The 13,860-nt window shown below is 40.9% G+C and overlaps 1 protein-coding gene across 1 annotated transcript in view; it reads right to left on the reverse strand.

Moving 5' to 3' along the window:
* Window positions 1–13,860, reverse strand: part of LOC122564606 (collagen alpha-1(I) chain-like) — a 378,414-nt gene that overhangs the window by 333,946 nt on the left and 30,608 nt on the right. The window lies entirely within an intron of this gene.

Here is a 13,860-nt window from a genome sequence, read left to right on the forward strand (position 1 = left end):
ACTTATTGAAGGACTGTGATAGGATGGGTTACTTGATGAAGGTTGTCAGTCAACTCATGCCAAGCTGATTGGTGATATTTTCTCAGCAATGGGGTGGTGAATTAATGGATAAGTAACATGTCCATCCCTTGGCTTCAAAATGAAAAAAAAATGCCCATAAAGTGTAAAGTTAATATGCAAAGAGTCTTAAATTGTTTGACGCCTGAACAAGGTTTGATATCTCAAAAGACATATTCCTATTTCATTTGGAGTTTGAATGAGTATTGCCAGAAATTACGCACATTATTATTCTCACTGTGTATGAAGCCTTTTTTTTCAATTATCATTGTATATTTTAAGCAGCGGGCAGCAATGAATCATGCTGCAAAAATCAATCAGATGCTAGCAGAGAGATCCAATGGATATTTATCAATTAACTAATGTAACTAATGTAACTATGTACACAAGGTATATCTATTTCTTTGTCAATAGCCACATTACATCAACTACGTTGGTATTTCACAGAATATACAACTAGATTGAAATTTGTTTGAAAAGTTGACATTCTGAGGGAAGAGAACAGAGAGAAACAGAGAGAGACAGAGAGAGAGAGAGACAGTTACATAGTAACAGATAAAGAGTGACAGATTGACATACAGAGGAACAGTGATAGAAACTATAGAGAACATTAATATCCATTAGCAGGACTGGCTTAGTAGCAACACTACAGGCTGAGTTGGCTGAGTCCTAAAAGACATTGTTGACAGGCTGGACCTGCTATTGGTTGTGAAAAAGTCAACAGGAGACAAATAAAATAAACTAATCCTCTCCAATCTACCTGTCACTGTGCCTGACAACTTCCTCACTTTAGTATTAGAGACACATGCTCAGAAGTGATTGCGCCATAAGCCAAGCTGTTGCAGTACAGATACACTTCTGGCATGATTCAGGCAATGTGGAATATTGACCAGGTATGCCCTATACTGACGATGCAAGATAAATCTAACTACTGCCCCATTAGACTGCTCTCTATCATCAGCTATGTGATAGAAGATGTCATCCTAGACTGAAAGACCCTGCTTCAAGTCCCACCTTCTCCAGAGGTGCATAAGAACAAGTTGATTAGGAAAATATGTTTTTTTTTAAATCTGAAGGTGTCATCAAGAGTGCTGTTAAGCACAATTGCTTAGCAATTATGTGCTCACTGATGTTCAGTGTGGGTTCTGTCAGGACTACTCAGCTGCTGCCCACATTACAGCCTTTATTCAAACAGGAAAGAAAGAGCTGAACTTCAGATTTGGAGATGCCAGTGTTGGACTGGAGTTACAAAGTTTATTTGGAAGCACTAGCTTTCAGAGCACTGCTCTTTCATTAGGTGATTGTGGAGAAAAATATTGCACATGCACACGTATGTACATGCACACCAAGAACAAGAGACTGTAGAAACTTGGCATCACCACCAGCAGTTGCCAAGCCCACCCTGGCACACATTGGATAATATTATCACCGTGAGGAAGTTAATCGCCAACTTATCAGACCATACCTTCAACCGGAAGAGATTGAATTTCTTAGCAGGGGACTCAATTTCTGCCCCACCACCAAAATGGACCCCATGGTTCTTGCAGCAGACACAGAGAAATTCATCAGATGACTGAGACTTTGGGAATTCTTTCAAGATGTCAGCAGTGATCCCAATATGTCCATCGACGAACCTGAACAGTCATCACAGGGATCTATACAGGAGCGACCAAAGAAGGAGTCAACTTGGACCCCACCGGAGGGCCGCTGCCCTGGGCTTGACATGTATGCTCATACCGTCAGGAAATATATAAATGCCAGATTCATCAGCCGTACCCACAAGGTGGAGCAGAACATCACCCGATCACAACGCAACGCCATCCAGGCTCTCAAAACCAATCACAACATTGTCATCAAACCAGCAGATAAAGGAGGAGCCATCGTCATTCAGAACAGAACAGATGACTGCCAGGAAGTGTAACAAAAACTGAACAACTAGGAACACTACGAGCATCTACTGGCTGATCCAACCATACAGCACACCATGAACTAAACAAATTGATCAATTCTTCAGAGTTCCCTACACACACTCATTCTATGCACTTCTCCCGTAGGTGACTTCTACTACCTTTGGAAGATACACAAAGTCAATACACCAGGATGTCCCATTGTATCAGGCAATGGGACTCTGTGTGAGAACCTCTCTGACTATGTCAACGGCATCTTGAAACCCATTGTACAGGGGATCCACAGCTTCTGTCGTGACACTACAGATTTCTTACAAAAACTCAGAAACAACGGACCAGTCAAACCAGGTACATTCCTTGTCACAATGGATGTTTCAGCACTCTACACCAGCATTCCCCACAATGACGGCATCACGGCAACAGCCTCAGTACTCAACATCAACAACTGCCAATCTCTAAGCACCATCCTACAACTCATCCACTTCATCCTCGACCACAACGTCTTCACCTTTGACAACCAGTTCTTCATCCAGACACATGGAACAGCCGCGGGGACCAAATTTACACACCAATATGCCAACATTTTCATGCACAGGTTCGAACAAGACTTCTTTTCAACACAGGACCTCCAACCAATACTATACACCAGGTACATTGATGACATTTTCTTCCTCTGGACCCATGCAGAGGAGTCACTGAAAAAACTACACAGTGATATCAATGAGTTTCATCCCACCATCAAACTCATCACGGACTACTCTCTACTATCTGTCTCATTCTTGGACAAATGCATCTCCATCAAGGATGGGCACCTCAGCCCCACACTCTACCACAAACCCACGGATAACCTCACAACGCTACACTTCTCCAGCTTTCACCTGAAACATATTAGAACAGCCATCCCCTATGAACAAGCTCTACGCATACACAGGAAATGTTCAGAGGAGGAGGAATGTGATGGACACTTGGAAGTTCTCAGGCATGCTCTCATAAGAACAGGATACAATGCTCAACTCATCGACTGCCAGTTCCAACGTGCTACAGTGAGGAACTGTAATGACCTCCTCAGGAGACAGACACATGCTGCAACTGACAAGGTACCCTTCATTGTCCAGTACTTCGCAGGAGCCGAAAAACTACACCATGTTCTTCGTGACCTGTACCACATTATCGATGTGGATGAGCATCTCGCCTAGACCTTCCCCACACCTCCACTGCTCACCTTTAAACAGCCACCAAACCTCAAACAGATCATTGTTCGTTGAAAATTGTCTGACTTTCAGGAAAAAAACCTTACAACCTTGTCATAGTAGTCGCTGCAAGACGTGTCAGAGTGTCGACATAGATACCACCATTATGCATGGGGACACCTCCCACCATGTACATGGCAGTACTCATGCAACTCAGCCAATGGTGTCTATCTCATTCACTGCAGGCAAGGAAGCCCTAAGGTATGGTACATTGGCGAGACCAAGCAGAGGCTATGGCAGTGGATGAATGAACATCGCACAACAATCAACAGACAGGAGTGCCCCATCCCAGTCGGAGGACACTCCAGCGGTCTAGGACATTCAACCTTTGGTCATTGGGTGACCGTCCTCCAAGGCTGACTTCGGGACAAGCAACAACGAAAAGTGACCAAGCAGAGGCTGATAGCCAAGTTTGGTACCCATGGGGATGGCCTCAACTGGGAGCTTGGGTTCATGTCACACTACAGGTGACCCCATTGCACTATGCACACAGACAGACAGAAACACACACAGAAACATACACATACACAGAAACACACACATCCACACTCCCACTCACACCGTCTCACAGACTTAAAAGCCTGTATACTTACACTCACACACATACACACACCCTCTCACAGACAGTCATAACTGCCCCCCACACCCCCATCCACCCACACACACACTCACATGCACAAATACACATATAAGTTTGTGGGGTGAATTTGTACTTGCAGAGTTACATTTTACTTTGCTCAAAAACTGCATGAATCCATGTAATATTCTGTAAATCCGTTTTTTAGATTAGAATCAGTCTGACCATTGTGGCACAGACAGTCTCACAGGGACTTAACACTTTCAATACCTTATCTGGGCCGACATGGCACTAATTGTTAAAGTGTACCTGAGATGTAACTTTTTTTTTAAAAAAGGTTTGCGATTTATATATGAAAGAACTGAAAACAACATGGCCATTCTAAAAGGTGAGATACTTAACAAACAATCCAGGTGTTTTTCAATATATAATTTCAGTTACATCACACTGTAAACTTTTGCTATAAATTCTGTGTCTTACAATCTTATTCTTCACAATCACCTGATGAAGGGGCAGCGCTCCAAAAGCTAGTGCTTCCAAATAAACCTGTTGGACTATAACCTGGTGCTGTGTGATTTTCAATTCTGAACTTCAGAGGGGAGGTTACAATGAATGCTTTTGCCACCAGAGCTGATCGAGTGTGGCATTTGATCGAGTGTGGCATCAAGGAACACTCAGAGAACTAGATTCAATAGGATTCTGGATTAGTGGTGCTGGAAGAGCACAGCAGTTCAGACAGCATCCAAGGATGCTGCCTGAACTGCTGTGCTCTTCCAGCACCACTAATCCAAAATCTGGTTTCCAGCATCTGCAGTCATTGTTTTTAACTCGTAGATTCAATAGGAATCAAGGGAAAACTCTCTGCTGATTGGAGTGACACCTGGCACAAAGGAAGATATTTGTGATTGCTGGAGATCATTCACCACCCCCAGGACATGTCTGTAGGACTTTTTCCAAGTAGTGTGTTAGAATCGACCATCTTCAGCTGCTTTAATAACATTTCCTCTATCATATTGTAAGAAACTGACATGTCCATTGATAATTGCACAATATTCAGAAGAACTCATGTTATGGACCAGGCCAGACCACTCAAAATATTCTTAAGCAGGCAGCCCAGACCATAATTTTGCAATTTGATTCACTAAGTGGACAGTGAAAATTATCTGGATTAAGTTAGCGAAGTTGACTACCAGATTAAAACAGACAAAAATTTATTCACAAAATTACACAATGAAATACAAAGAACAGAATAAAGAACCCCTACAGAACTCAGTCTATCCAAACTCGACTTAAGTATGCTGTTCCAAATACGCAACAGTTCTAATATGCAAGCTCCCTTTAAAATCCAGTATAAATGGAACACATGCTTACAGGTTCAAGTTGAAGGGCAGAAAGAGAGAGAGAGAGTTTCCACACAGCTCCTTGTTGAACTTCCAACCAGTTCACGATTGAACTAAACTGCTTCACTCAGCTAGAGAGCTGACCACTTCCATTTCTTTATACATGTCACTTATAAAACATGACCACTTTGGCCTGAAGTCTCATCTGTTTACACACAAACAAAAGGCCTCTCAAAATCCTTTTCACCTCTGTTTCAAACCAGACTGATCAGAGCTCGGCCTGGCTTATTACTCCTCTGAAAAATATCAAGGACAGAGTCTCCTTAAACCAAGGAACAGCTTTAGAAAAAAAAAAGGACTAGCTTTGTGATACTCATGATTCCTCAGATATTGAAGCAGTCCATCTTCAATGGGAGCAAGACTCGGACAATATCCAGTCTTGGGCTGACAAGTGATAAGCAACATAGAGTCATAGAGTCATACAGCACTGAAGCAGATCCTTCAGTCCAATTTGTCCATGCTGACCAAGTTTCTCAAACTAAACTAATCACACTTGCCTGTGTTTGGCCTATATCCATGTAAACCTTTCCTATTCATGTAGCTATCTAAATGTCATTTAGATGTTGTAATTGTACCTGCATCCAACACTTCCTTTGGCAGTTCCTTCCACATACAAATCACCCTCTGTGTGAAAAGATTACTCCTCAGGTCTCTTTTAAAGCTTTCCCCCTCATCTTAAAAATATGTCCCCCAGTATTGAACTCCCCAATCCTGGGGAAAATACCATAGTTATTCACCCTATCCGGCCCCTCATGATTTTATAAACCTCTACAAGGTTACTCCTCAACCTCCTATGCTCCAGTGAAAAAAGTTTCAGCCTATCCTGTCTATTTTTATAACTGAAACCTTCTATTCCTGGTAACCTGCTTGTAAATCTTTTCTGCACACTTTACAATTAAATAATATCCTTTCTATAGTAGGGTGACCGGAACTGTATACAGAACTCCAAAAGTGGCCTCACCAATGTTCAGTGCAATCTCAACATAACATCCCCACTTCTTTACTCAAGGATCTGAGCTGTTAAGGCGAGTATACTGAATGCCTTCTTAACCACCTGTCTATCTGTGATGCAACTCTCAATAAACTATTTACCTAAAATCCTGGGTCTCTCTGTTTGACAACACTATTCAGGACCTTACCATTAACTGTGTAAGTCCTGTCCTTATTCATTTTACCAAAATGCAACTTCATGCATTTATCAAATTAAACTCCATCTGCATCTCCGGTAAGAGAAATTCTAATCATTGCCCTTTGACATACATTGGCATCATCACTAAAACCTCACTATTAATTTCCTGGGGGTTGCCATTGACCAGAAACTGAACTGGGCCAACCATATAAATATTGTGGCTACAAGAGCAGGTCAGGGACTAGGGATACTGCAGTGATTAGCTCACCATCAGACTCTCAAATGATGTGATCATTATCTTCAGGACAAAACTCAGGAATGCAATGGAATACTCCCCATTTGCCTGGATGAGTGTACCTGCTCCAATAACACTCTAGATGTTTGACACTATCCAGGACAAAGCAGCCCACTTGATTGGCACTGTACCCACAAATATTCACTCCCTCCACCATCAATGCATGTTAACAGCAGTGTCTGTATCTCTTTTGTAAAAAAATATAAGTGACAATAAATGCCTACTTTATTCTATTCTACAGATGCTCCAGAGAAATTCAACAAAGATCTTTAGACAGCACCTTTCAACCCATGACCATTTGATTTAGGAGGGCAATGGCAGGTGATAGTGGGAACAGCACTGCGTTAGCAAGTTGCCCTCCAAGCCACTGATTCTTCAGTGTCACTGGGTCAAAATCCTGGGTCGCATTGTGGGTCTACCTATTTTAAAATATTCAGTCACAAGATGGGGGTGTTAGGCCAGTATTTATTGCATATGCCTAATTGCCCAGAGGGCAGTAAAGAGTCAACCACATTGCTGTAAGTCTGGAGTCACATGTAGGCTAGGTCACGTAAGCATGGCAATTTCCTTCCCAAAAGGACATTAGTGACCCGGATGGGTTTTTCCCAACAATCAACAACAGATTCATGATCATCATTACACTTATTATTCCAGATTTTTATTGAATTCAAATACCACTAGCCACTGTGGCAGGATTTGAACCTGGATTCTCAGAACGTTATCTGGGCCTGTGGAATAATAGTCTAGTGATAATAGCAACAGACCATTGTGTCCCCCTAACAGCGCAAGGTCTGCAACGGTTAAGAAGGCAGCTCACCACCATTTTCTCAAGGGCAATTAAGGATGGACAATAAATGTTAGCCTAGCCAATGACTTGCGCATCCCCTGAATCAATAAAAGAAAAGTCTGCAGTGGTTTGAGAAAATTCACTACCATCATTTAAGGGCAATGAATGATAGCCATGCCAATGGTTCCCAGGTTCAATGAAGGAGAAGAATGGTAAAGTTCTCCTAAAAGTCGCCAAAACCCATTTGAAAAAAATGTAGGCACCTGACACTCACCATATTGTGTACTTTTTGCTCCAGAGTCTGATGACAATATTACCTCAAACAATCAGACAGCACTCATTCAGCTCATTGGTAATGCTGAAGCTTTAAAAGACATATCCAATTAATCAAATTTACCCCAGCACTCTCCCCATAGCCTTGAAAATGGCTCCTTTCAGTACATTCCTAATTGTGGTCACAATAAAATTCTCAAAGTCCATGCTGGTAAAACCTAAATTTGTTTTATTTGGTTGTTGAAGTGGAACTTGTAAGTTCCCACCCAGATCAAGGAACAGCTGCAGTCCACTTAAGGAAGAAACATTCTGAATTAATAAAACTGGGGCTTTCCAAATTAGAAAGAAAATGAGGCTGCTTTCTCACTGAACCACATGTTAAGAGAAAGAATTTTGTTTCAATGATAATTTCTGGAGATTCCAAGATAAAAGAGTAAGCACTTTGATTCTGATGATAGCAACCTTGTAGAAAAATCAGATATTTTAAAAAGTTTCAACACTTTCACTTTCCTTTTAAACGGGAAAAGTAAACTGACTGTAATAATATTGTGTTATGAAAATATCACACAAATGAGGTAAGTGGATTTCATTTACTTCAAGATCTCTGAAGTGCTTATTACAGCTAAACTAAGATAAACCATACAGAATAAAGTGACCTCAAGTGCTGCAGTACAGAGTGCCTATGGCCTGTGATCATGTAATAACATCTTGGCAATTAGCTCATTTATAGGTTCCACTCTTAAAGGGACAGCATTCCTAAGCTAATGATACATCACTTTCTTTCCAAAGATAGCTCATGTATGCTACAAGTGAAAATACATAAGCATTGGGCAACAGCAAAATATACACAGTGAAGGAGTCTAAAATTGATATCATTTCAGTGTTTCGACAACTCTTCCTAGTTTTGTTATGGTATAACTTTCTTGAAGTGAGGGTTTTGCTTTTTGCTGTTCTTGGTCAAACAGATGCCTAATCAGCGAGTTAGTTCATGTCCTGATATTAAGTCACGCTGTTGTCATCTAGATGTGTTCCTTCATGTTCACTGTGTAAATTTGGTGTGTTGTAGACCTCCCTTCACCTGTTTCTGTTCCTCCCCAGTGTTGCTGTTACAGGTGTCATGACTTCATAATATCTAGGCTCACTGAGCACTTTGGAAATCTCTGCAGGTACCAATGTATCCACTGTGGAGTATGTGGGCCTCAACTTCTGTTTTAATATGAGCTAATTACACACTTTCAAGCTGGTCATGCACCACCTTCATCTTTCTATATTTACTAAGAAATGTATTCTGCAGCTTGGAGAATTCAACTAAGTCGGTGAACTTGGCAAGGTCATTTTCACATGCCTTTTGACCAGGCTATCTGCTGGCAATGGTAACTCTATATTTGAAGGTGGATCTCGTAGGTGTAAGATGCAACATAAAAATCTTGTTTTGTTGTCCTACATTTCTGGACATGTGGTTTAGCAGCATAAACTATTCTCGCTTTGATCTGGGTAATGTGATCAGCACACCATATGGTTCATGCCCCATTTAGCACACAAATCCTGTATACTGTGGCCATTGTCAGAAATGATTTCTTCAGGTACACTGAACAGACTAAATACACCAGTCAATGCGTTGCCACAGGCATTCTTGACTCATTTTTTTACCTTTCTTCTGAAATTGCAAACTAGGAGAAATAATCAGTGAATAAGATAAGTCATCTTATTGACGGAAATACGTGAGAATGTTGCACTTAAGGACTGATGAATCTTATGTGGGTGTAGATGCTCTTTACATTGCTGATGCAGTTTTACTGTCCTTCTATCCACTGAGAAAGTAATTTATTGATTCCTCTAGCTTCTGCCTGTGGGTCATCAATTCTAAACAATTAATTCTGAACATAACTCTTACATGCCCTTGATCTTCTAGGACTCTCCGTATCTTTGGAGATTTCTGGTTTTCTTCAACTAAGCCCAAGGTGTTGATACTGTACAATTCCTCATTACCAAATGCTGTTAGTATCTTCAGAGCTTGTTTAGCCAGTTTTGCACCTATTTGGTCTATGAAGCAGAACTTTATCTGTTGTTTAAAAGATTGAAATTTGGACAGGAGAGCTGTGGTTTTCCAGTTCATGGTGGGTGAGTTGGCATCCATCCTACTGCTATTTTTTTCCCATTTTCACTTTTCAATTAAATTTTGTGCATATTTCTGTGTTTTTCACTATTATTTTTCAGTTTATAACTTATTTTAGGGGCTGCTCTGTTGGCTCTGCACTGTCCCTGATGCAGCCACTTTTTCTCTTGTTTGCATTTAGAAATGTTTTCTCTTCATTCAGCATGGGACTGACTCTGGATGGCCATTCCAATTGGAAACAGCCTTTAGACAGTTTGGCTTTGAATATGCTCACTACCTGCATGAATTTGGCCAACTTGAAGCGACTCACAGTTTGCAAAGTGAGTTTTGTTTTCCTGCTTTTTTTTGCTGTGGTTATTCTACATTGTCTTTGTTTGGTGCCAAGAAATATAAACTGGCTTCTTTCTTTTTTTTTCAAAAGAAAAGTCCCAGCTGTGCACCATGTAAAAATATTCTGATATCTAAATAGGCACATAGATTCTGTCTACTTGAGGATACTACAGTTAAACTAATATTTACAGTGCACTATATCTCCAGACTCTCTATACCTTGCATAATGTAGTGCAGAGAGCCTGTGATCATGTGACATTTGGGTACTTATCTCATCTGTATGTTAAGTTCTTAAAAGGACAACACTCCAGAGCTGATAAAACAGGGGACTAGGTTTGTGTTTGAAGGGAGTAGGTCACATGATCAGTACATTTAACACATTCCACTCCAACTGAATTTTACCAGTGACAGATGAAAAATAAAAGTCAATTTTCTTATTCATTATTGTCTTTTATGTGCCTTAAGATAAATTTTCGCTCCGCAGCATAGTGGGCGTGACAATGAGCAATTGACATAAAGTGGAAAAGTACATAAAAAACAGGTAGAATACAAAATCAGCCTGTTTTGACTGGGAGATAAACGTGTGAGGCTGTATTAGTGTGAGAGCTGTCCTGTTGTACTGTCACATGGTGCTACCTGGACTTATTTCTCAGCCTCTTGTGAAAGTCGGAAAAGTACTTAAATTATTATGGAATGGGGATTCCGCACATAACTTTAGATTCTGAATACTACTAGTTTCTAGGATTTTGCCCCACTTCACCATTGGGGAAAGTTATGTGGATTGGCTCTGCTAGATTTCCCATAGGGATGTGTAGGTTCATCGAATTTGCCATGGGAAATGCAGAGTTACAGAGATGGGGGGGGGGAGGTGTTGATCTGGGTGGGATGCGATTCAGAGCGTCCAATAGGACTAAATGGGCTGAAAGGCCTGTTTCCACATTGTAGGGATTCTATGATTATATAATATGTGTATTTGTAGTTAAAGCTAATAACTTCAAAGGGTTTTTACAAATACATTAAGGACAAAAGGGTAACTCGGGAGAGAATAGGGCCCCTCAAAGATCAGCAAGGTGGCCTTTGTGTGGAGCCACAGGAGATGGGGAGATACTAAACAAGTATTTTGCATCAGTATTTACTGTAGAAAAGGACATGGAAGACATAGAATGTTAGGAAACAGACGGTGACATCTTGAAAAATGTCCATATTACAGAGGAGGAAGTGCCGGATGTCTTGAAACGCATAAAAGTGGATAAATCCCCAGGACCTGATCAGGTGTGCCCTAGAATACTGTGGGAAGTTAGGGAAGTGATTGTTAGGCGTCTTACTGAGAAATTTGTATCATCGATAATCATAGATGAGATGCTGGAAGACTGGAGGTTGGATAACATGGTGCTACTCTTTAAGAAAGGTGGCAAGGACAAGCCAGGGAATTATAGACCAGTGAGCCTGATGTCAATGGCGGGCAAGTTGTTGGAGGGAATCCTGAGGAACAGGATGAACATTTATTTGGAAAGGCAAGGATTGATTAGGGATAGTCAACATGGCTTTGTGTGTGGGACATCATGTCTCACAAACTTGATTGAGTATTTTGAAGAAGTAACAAAGAGGATTGATGAGAACAGAATGGTAGATGTGATCTATATGGACTTCAGTAAGGCTTTTGACAAGGTTCCCCATGGGACACTTGTGAGTAAGGTTAGATCTCATGGAATACAGGGAGAACTAGCCATTTGATACAGAACTGGCTCAAAGGTAGAAGACAGAGGTTGGTGGTGGAGGGTTGTTTTTCAGACTGGAGGCCTGTGACCAGTGGAATGCCACAAGGATCAGTGCTGGGTCCACTACCTATCATCATTTACATAAATGATTTGGATGTGAGCATAAGAGGTACAGTTAGTAAGTTTGCTGACGACACCAAAGTTGGAGGTGTAGTGGACAGTGAAGAAGGTTACCTCAGATTACAATGAGATCTTGAATAGATGAGCCAATAGGTTGAGAAGTGTCAGATGGAGTTTAATTTAGATAAATGTGAGGTGCTGCATTTTGGGAAAGCAAATCTTTACAGGACTTAATGGTAAGGTCCTAGGAAGTGCTGCTGAACAAAGAGACCTTGGTGTGCAGGTTCATAGCTCCTTGAAAGTGGAGTCTCAGGTAGATAGGATAGTGAAGAAGGCGTTTGGTATGCTTTCCTTTATTGGTCAGAGTATTGAATACAGGAGTTGGGAGGTCATGTTCCAGCTGTACAGGACATTGGTTAGGCCACTGTTGGAATATTGCGTGCAATTCTTGTCTCCTTCCTATCAGCAAGACGTTGTGAAACTTGAAAGGGTTCAGAAAAGATTTACAAGGATGTTGGGAGGCTCGGAGGATTTGAGCTATAGGGAGAGGCTGAACAGGTTGGGGCTGTTTTCCCTGGAGCGTCGGAGGCTGAGGGGTGACCTTATAAAATCATGAGGGGCATGGATAGGATAAATAGACAAAGTATTTTCCCTGGGGTGTGGGACTCCAGAACTAGAGGGCATAGCTTTAGGGTAAGAGGGGAAAGATATAAAAGAGACCTAAGGGGCAACGTTTTCACTCAGAGGGTGGAACGTGAATGGAATGAGCTGCCAGAGGAAGTGGTGGAGGCTGGTACAATTGCAACATTTAAAAGGCATCTGGATGGGTATATAAATAGGAAGGGTTTGGAGGGATATGGGCCGGGTGCTGGCAGGTGGGACTAGATTGTGTTGGGATATCTGGTCGGCATGGACGGGTTGGACCAAAGGGTCTGTTTCCATACTGTACATCTCTATGACTCGTTTGTTTGCATATGTCTCTAATATATATTCAGTAGATTAAGTTGATAAACTTGTTTTGTATTAAAGTGCGTATCTTCTTGTAACCATTTTGATCAGGTCTTAAAGAACCTGTTCGGAATTTTCAGCCTAACAAAGCACACCATTCCCAGAAATTTGGTGCAAATGTATTTTGTAGCATTGTAACTTTATTAGCCTGTGAAGTTGGTATGAGTTCTCTGATGCATGATATAAATCTGAAGAATTCAAAATTCTTTCAAAGCAAAGATGTGACCTGGCTTGAAACGGCAGAGTCGCAGTTGGTGCTGCTGAACTAGTTAATAATGAAACAAACTGCAAACCAGTAACAAGTACAGTACAGTAATTTATTAAAATAAATAATCATTCCATTCACTTTGCTGACTTTGCACGCAAGAATAATTAACTCCTGACTTGGTAACAATGAGCAACTTTGTTAGCATGCTGTATTATCATATACTGCTAAACTAATAGAATAGGCTAGCAGATTGTTTCTTTAAAAGGCGTTAATACTAGAAATGTGAAATAAAATTTAGGCACTGGAAATACATCAGCGTCTGAGCAACTCAGGAACAGAGTAATAGATTTTAACTTGACCCTTGATCAGAACTCAGTCAGATCTGGCAAAACCTCAAGAACAGAAATTACTATAGGAACTCAGCAGGCCTGACAACATCTGTGGAGAGAAAGCAGAGTTATTATTTCAAGTCCAGTGACTCTTAATCAGAACATTCTGAAGAACGGTCACCGGAATCAAAATGTTATCCTATTTCTTTCTCTACAGACACTGTCAGACCTACTGAGTTTCTCCAGTAATTTCTGTTTTTGTTTCAAATCTCCAGAATCTACAGTTCATTGTTTTATTTTACTGACAAAACCTTATTACAGTCAAACATTATTCCAACTTTTAAAGAACATGGTTG

Source organism: Chiloscyllium plagiosum, chromosome 30, assembly GCF_004010195.1.
Source record: "Chiloscyllium plagiosum isolate BGI_BamShark_2017 chromosome 30, ASM401019v2, whole genome shotgun sequence".
NCBI lineage: Eukaryota > Metazoa > Chordata > Chondrichthyes > Orectolobiformes > Hemiscylliidae > Chiloscyllium > Chiloscyllium plagiosum.